The sequence below is a fragment of the Arachis ipaensis genome, chromosome B09 (genome assembly GCF_000816755.2).
Source record: "Arachis ipaensis cultivar K30076 chromosome B09, Araip1.1, whole genome shotgun sequence".
Taxonomy (NCBI): domain Eukaryota; kingdom Viridiplantae; phylum Streptophyta; class Magnoliopsida; order Fabales; family Fabaceae; genus Arachis; species Arachis ipaensis.
The window spans coordinates 17,231,377-17,238,100 of record NC_029793.2 but is presented as its reverse complement, the minus strand read 5'-3'; positions in this window follow the sequence as shown (position 1 = coordinate 17,238,100).

The following is a 6,724-nucleotide window of genomic DNA, read 5'->3' as shown; positions in this document are numbered from 1 at the left end:
TTTGGCACAACTATTTTTTTCTTTTTTCATCTTTAATTTTCACTTTTTCTCTTTGAACAAGAGACTAAGACTATCTCTAATAGAAAACTTATTTCAATTTTTATTTATGATTCATCTATCATAAAAAGTAACTCTAAATCAACTTTTACATTATAAACAGTAAATAGGAACTCAAAGTATCTTTTTCTTCTCCAATAAGAGAAACTAACTTTAGTATATGTTGTGGTCTCACTTAATTAATTAATTAAAATTATTAAAATTAATATAGTTATTATTTTTTACAATAATATTATTTAAATTTATAAATTCAAAAATAATTTACTATTAAAAATATTAATATTCAAAAAATTCATATATAATAATAATACACAATATATAATTTGAGATTAAACTAATTTGTAAAATTACTTAATATAAAAAAATATAGTTAAACTCTATAGTTGACGACAAGCATTGTAAAATTGACTAAGTTTAAAACGGCTAAATTTGCAACGGTCACTTTTATAATCAATAACGGCATAATAGTATTGACTAATTTAAAAAGTTACATCACAAATGAATAAAACAGACTACATCACATACGATAATACACAATAAAAATAAAACATACTACTTAACTCTACGAACACAAGGAACCATTAAATAAACCACTTATTGATTATTTTCTCACATGCAATCTCATGAAGAGCTTGTCATTTTTCACTCATTATAGACGTGTCAGCATTAAGTATTTGCTTATCCATTTCTCTCTCCTTTTTCTAAGCCATCCTTTCCATTTCCCTTTTCTTTGCATTTATCTCCATTTCTTTAATATACATCGGAGTTTGTAATTCTTATTCTTTCATTGTGGCTTGAATCTGTAACTCATTTTCTTTGATTGCCATAATCTTTTCTCTATGTTCCCTCTCCTCTTCTCTTTCTTTTTTCCTATCCATTAGTTCTTTTTCTCTAACATTCTTAATATCTTTCATGAGAAATAGTTTCTTAGCAACCAATGATTTCTTTTCATTAAGATCTTCAGACATTTGTGCTTTTTTTCTTACCTTTTCTCTTGCTCTTCTTTGATCCTTGTGGACGAACAGAGAGTCTACACCGGTTTCCTCAACCAACGGTATTTCTGGATTTGATGATGATGAGTATGCTCTAGTTACACTGACTTTGGTTCTCTTTGAGCCTCTACTTTGTGTAGGTAGTTGGATTCTCCATTTTTGCTCCAAACGAAACATATTCCAATACCTCTTAAAAGTGAATTTTTGACCATAATTTATGGAATAAAGTTTATAAGCCAAATCCTTTATATCATCAGTGTTCGAATTACTCTTTATGTTTTGACTAACTTGATCGTAGCAACCAGCAAATTGTGCAACTGTCTTGTTGATCTTATACCATCGTTTCTTACATGGAACTACCCCCTTGTCATGTTGGCAAAAAATTCTATACAGTAGCTGTGAATTCGACTCCACCTTAGCCATTCTTTCCATTTCCCTTTCCTTTGCATTTATCTCCATTTCTTTAATATACATCGGAGTTTGTAATTCTTATTCTTTCATTGTGGCTTGAATCTGTAACTCATTTTCTTTGATTGCCATAATCTTTTCTCTATGTTCCCTCTCCTCTTCTCTTTCTTTTTTCCTATCCATTAGTTCTTTTTCTCTAACATTCTTAATATCTTTCATGAGAAATAGTTTCTTAGCAACCAATGATTTCTTTTCATTAAGATCTTCAGACATTTGTGCTTTTTTTCTTACCTTTTCTCTTGCTCTTCTTTGATCCTTGTGGACGAACAGAGAGTCTACACCGGTTTCCTCAACCAACGGTATTTCTGGATTTGATGATGATGAGTATGCTCTAGTTACACTGACTTTGGTTCTCTTTGAGCCTCTACTTTGTGTAGGTAGTTGGATTCTCCATTTTTGCTCCAAACGAAACATATTCCAATACCTCTTAAAAGTGAATTTTTGACCATAATTTATGGAATAAAGTTTATAAGCCAAATCCTTTATATCATCAGTGTTCGAATTACTCTTTATGTTTTGACTAACTTGATCGTAGCAACCAGCAAATTGTGCAACTGTCTTGTTGATCTTATACCATCGTTTCTTACATGGAACTACCCCCTTGTCATGTTGGCAAAAAATTCTATACAGTAGCTGTGAATTCGACTCCAAAATATTGCGTCTTATTTATCAGTACCAACTATAGAGTCAGTTGAAACATTCAACCATGCACTGATCGACAACTCATCATCTTCTCAATGCCGGTGTTAAATACTATATTGCCTCCGATTTTCAATGTCATCATCGTTGAGGTCAATAGTATCTAATTCAAAAGGGTTGACAAAATTTGAATATTACAAATTCGGACTAGATTGTATCGGAGTCTGAGGAGATGGATTACAAGAGCCACCAACACCAGATAAGTTATGTCTCGATGCATTGAACTGAGTTGGAAACGGCAAGGATGTTGGAGTAACATTTTCGATAGAGGGTTAAATATGGATGAAAATGGAAAATGTAGTGTTTGTGAATTTTGATTTTGCGATTGGAATATAGGAAATTGATTATTATAAGGAGTTTGAAAATTGAAATTAGGAAGATTTTGTGGATTTGGATTTTTAAATGTATTTGGTAGTGTGAAGTTTTGATTTGGAATTTGAGAGTTTGAAGTTTGAGATTGTTGGATATTTGGAGTTTGAGAAAAATTTTGTAAGTAATTGAAAAAAGAGTTGAGTTGATTTAGGTCTATTTTTTTAATAAAAAATAATATCAGCAGAACTTTGATTTCGTAAACTTGAAAGAAGATGAAGAAGAGTAGAAGAAAGTGTGAGAATAGAAGTGTATGTAAGTAGTATATATAGAGTAATAAAATATTAATTTATTAATAATAACGGTAACATAGTAATGACTAGTTTTCAACGACTAATTTTGTAACAGCTAGTTTTGTAATGTGGTTAGTATTTTTAAATTTTATAAATAAAAATAAACAACCCAACCAAAAATTATTTTATAATTTGTAAAAATTAAATTATTTTTTTATATAAACAAATTTAATTAATTATAATTTAATATAATAATATATATAATATTCAATAATAATTTAATATAATTATTTATATTAATTATGATTTAATATAATTATTTATTTTAAAGATATGACAAGTTATCATTAGACATCACAAGTTCCTTTGAAGAGGAATTCGTTCTCCTCAAACTACATGAAAAGACTCAACTTCTCTCTTCTCTAACGGTTGGGAATCCTTTATGTCAGAAAAAGTGAATTGAAAACTTATCTGTTAGAGTTGCTCTAATGGTAATAAATGGAGGCTCTATTCTAATACATGGGGATAGAAAAACCAATAGAGTGAAAAGTGGAGAGTGTTCCTTCATAAGGATCGAGGCTAAGAATCCTCTAAAAAAGAACTTTCAACTGCCAATAATTTTTTACCATGTTAAGTAGAGCTACAATAAGGATTAGAGTTAGTTCTTTTTAACAGAGAAAAAAAGAGATGTTTTGAGTTTCGATTTACTGATTATGACGCAAAAATTGATGTGAAGTTATTTTTTATGATAAGTAGACTATAAATAAAAGCTGAGATGAATTTCCTATTGAAGATGATCTACAAGAAAAGAAAACGACAATAAAAAAACAAACACAAAAAAAAAATACAGATGCAACTAGCCAAAATCGTTCCTTAAGATTTGCAGTGTCAGAATATATTAGGATCAATTAGCATTCATTAGAATTATTTAATATTATTAGAAACAAGAGACTAAACTGGAGAAATAATTTGTGTATTATTGAGTGTATTCAAGTTGTCTAGAATGATACAATATAAAAGGGCATTTATAGGTGTTAAGAGAATCGTAATAATAAAGACGTAATATTCTATAATAAATATTTAGATATACTAAATAATTCTAATGAATGCTAATTGATCCTAATATATTATGACATCTCCTTCTTTGAAACTTATTTAAAAGGGATAAGTACTTTTTTCGTCCCCAAGGTCTGGGGTCAAAATCAAAATCGTCATCGACCTTTTTTTCTTATTAAAATCATCCTCAACGTTACAAAATGTTATAAAATCGTCCTTTTCTACTTCAATTTTATTTTTTTTACCAAATTACCCTTATTAAATAATAAAAATAGTTAAAATATTAAAACAAAACCTAACCCCCCAACTCCCTCACCGTAATCCCCACCTCTCACCCCTCTCACCCCCTCACCCCCTTCTTCATCACCACTAACCCAGTAACCCCCAATTCCCTTCTTCATCACCAAACCTCTTACTCCCTTCTTCGTCACCAAGCCTCTTTCTCTCTCCCTCCCTCCCCAAGACTCTTACTCTCCCTCATCATTTACCCCTAACTACAAAATAAATAAAAATTCAAAAACAACATCAATCACAAAATAATCACAAAATTAGCAACAATCCATCATCAATCATGTATATGTTCTTCAAAAATTAAAAAAAGAAAAAAGAAAAATAGGAAGAACGAAGAACAGAGAAAGAGAAGGAAGCCTTGGCCAATCTTCTTCTACTCTTCACCATCACTTCTTCCCCTTTCGCACCTCCTCACTCTCCCTTTCCTCACCACCATCACCACTGCCACCATAGCCAAATCATCATTATGCAATTACTATAATCAGAAGCAATTACTAATTTACTATAATCAGAATCAGTATCACTAATAATAAATTAATAACAACAATTGTGAAGGGTAAATCAACAATAGTGAAACAACAACAAAAATAAAAATAGAAACAGAAGTAGAAGCAGAAGGTAGAAAGCAAAAGCAGAAAAGCAGAGGCAGTGGCGGAGGGTCGGGAGGGTCAGGAGCTGGACGGCAGCGGCAGTGCCTCCATGCAAGCTTGTGACGGCCGGCGGTGGCGGGTTGGACGCAGGGGCAGCGGCGGGTGCACCTCCGAGGCAGCCCAAACAACAGCATGACCTCCCCCTTCCCCTTCCCCCTTCTTTTTTCCTACTCCCACCTTCTTTTTTTAATATTATTTTTATTAATAGTTAAGGGTAATTTGGTCCAAAAAATAGAAAAGGACGATTTTATAACGTTTTGTAACGTTGAGGATGATTTTAATAACAAAAAAATATTAAGGACGAAATTGATTTTGACCCTAGACCTTGGGGACGAAAAAAGTACTTATCCCTATTTAAAACAACGAAATAAAAAAATGCATAAACTAATAAATTGGATGTAGAGAACTGTCAGAAGGAAACGCAGATGGAACTACCACTGTCTGAAGGAAGCGCAGATGGAACTGTCGCTGTTTGAAGGAAGCACAGACAAAACTGCTAGAAGGAAGCGCAGAAGAAACTGCCGCTATCTGAAGGAAGCGCAGACGAAACTGCCACTGTCTAAAGAAAATGTAGACGGAACTGCCACAAAGAAACACATATGGAACTGTCACAAGAAAACATAGACGGAACTGCTAGAACAGTGGCCAATTGTCGAAAAAACTGCTAAAAAGGTGGCGAACTGCCAGAAAATTGCTAAAAAAGTGACAAAGTATAAAGAGATGGCAAAATATCGGAAGATGACGAAAAATATATGGTTTCTCCATGATAATAAGTAAGTAGTGAATGAGCTAATCGGTTAGGTGAGAAAGCATCAAAGCATTGACAAAAGAGAAGGAAAAAAAATGGCACCGAAGAAAAATATAAAAAATACAGTGATTTCACCAGAAGAAAAATAATCTATCCTCCTCAAGGAGGATACCATGGCTCTGATCCCATGTTAGAAACAAGAGACTAAACTAGAGAAAGGATTTGTGTATTATTGAGTGTATTCAAATTGTCTGAAATGATAAAATATAAAAGGGTATTTATAAGTGTTAAGAGAATCGTAATAATAAAAACGTAATATTCTATAATAAATATTTAGATATACTAAATAATTCTAATAAATGTTAATTAATCCTAATATATTCTGACATGCAACAAACTTTCAAAAAGTTGAGGCCACTTCATAGCATCGATGTCAGCACGAGCAATATGTTTAATTAACTAACTAATCAACTGTAATTTTGGTATATTAATATTATTGTTATTATTATTCAAACTTATTTAATTTCTTTCAATAATTACATATCGAAAAATAATTTTGTTTTATGTTATTTAAATAAAAAATATTTTTCTTAAACAAACATATTCTTCACATATTCAAATCGGTTGAATTGAGGTACCGAGTGAAGAATTTGGAATTGTTAAAATTGAGGGACAGAAAAATATTGTTGAATTGAAAATAAAAAAAATTAAGATAAAAAAAATTAGAATTAGGAAGAATCAGAAAGAGGAGGGAACAAGATTGAAGAATGGAAATAAAAAACTTGGATCAGGAAAAATCAAATAAGATACCACATAAATGAAAAAGATATATGTCTTTTTATAAAAAAAAATGGTTATTTTTGTGGGCTCGTGATTCGGCACATTTTAGGTTTGACTCGATTTGACTCGTTTTATTAATAAACAAGTTAGGTTTGAACTTTTGTAAAGCTTATTAGTTAAAAAGGTTAGGCCAAGGCTTAAAAAAACTATGAAACTTATTGGATCGATTCGTTAAAATATTTTTTTTGTAAAAATAAATTATTCTTAATTTAGACTTTTAAGTATTCACTTATATTAAACACAAAACAAAACTAAAAAGAATCAATGATCAATATTAGTTAAGATTGTAATTTTTTGTTCAAAAAAAATTTATGGATTTTT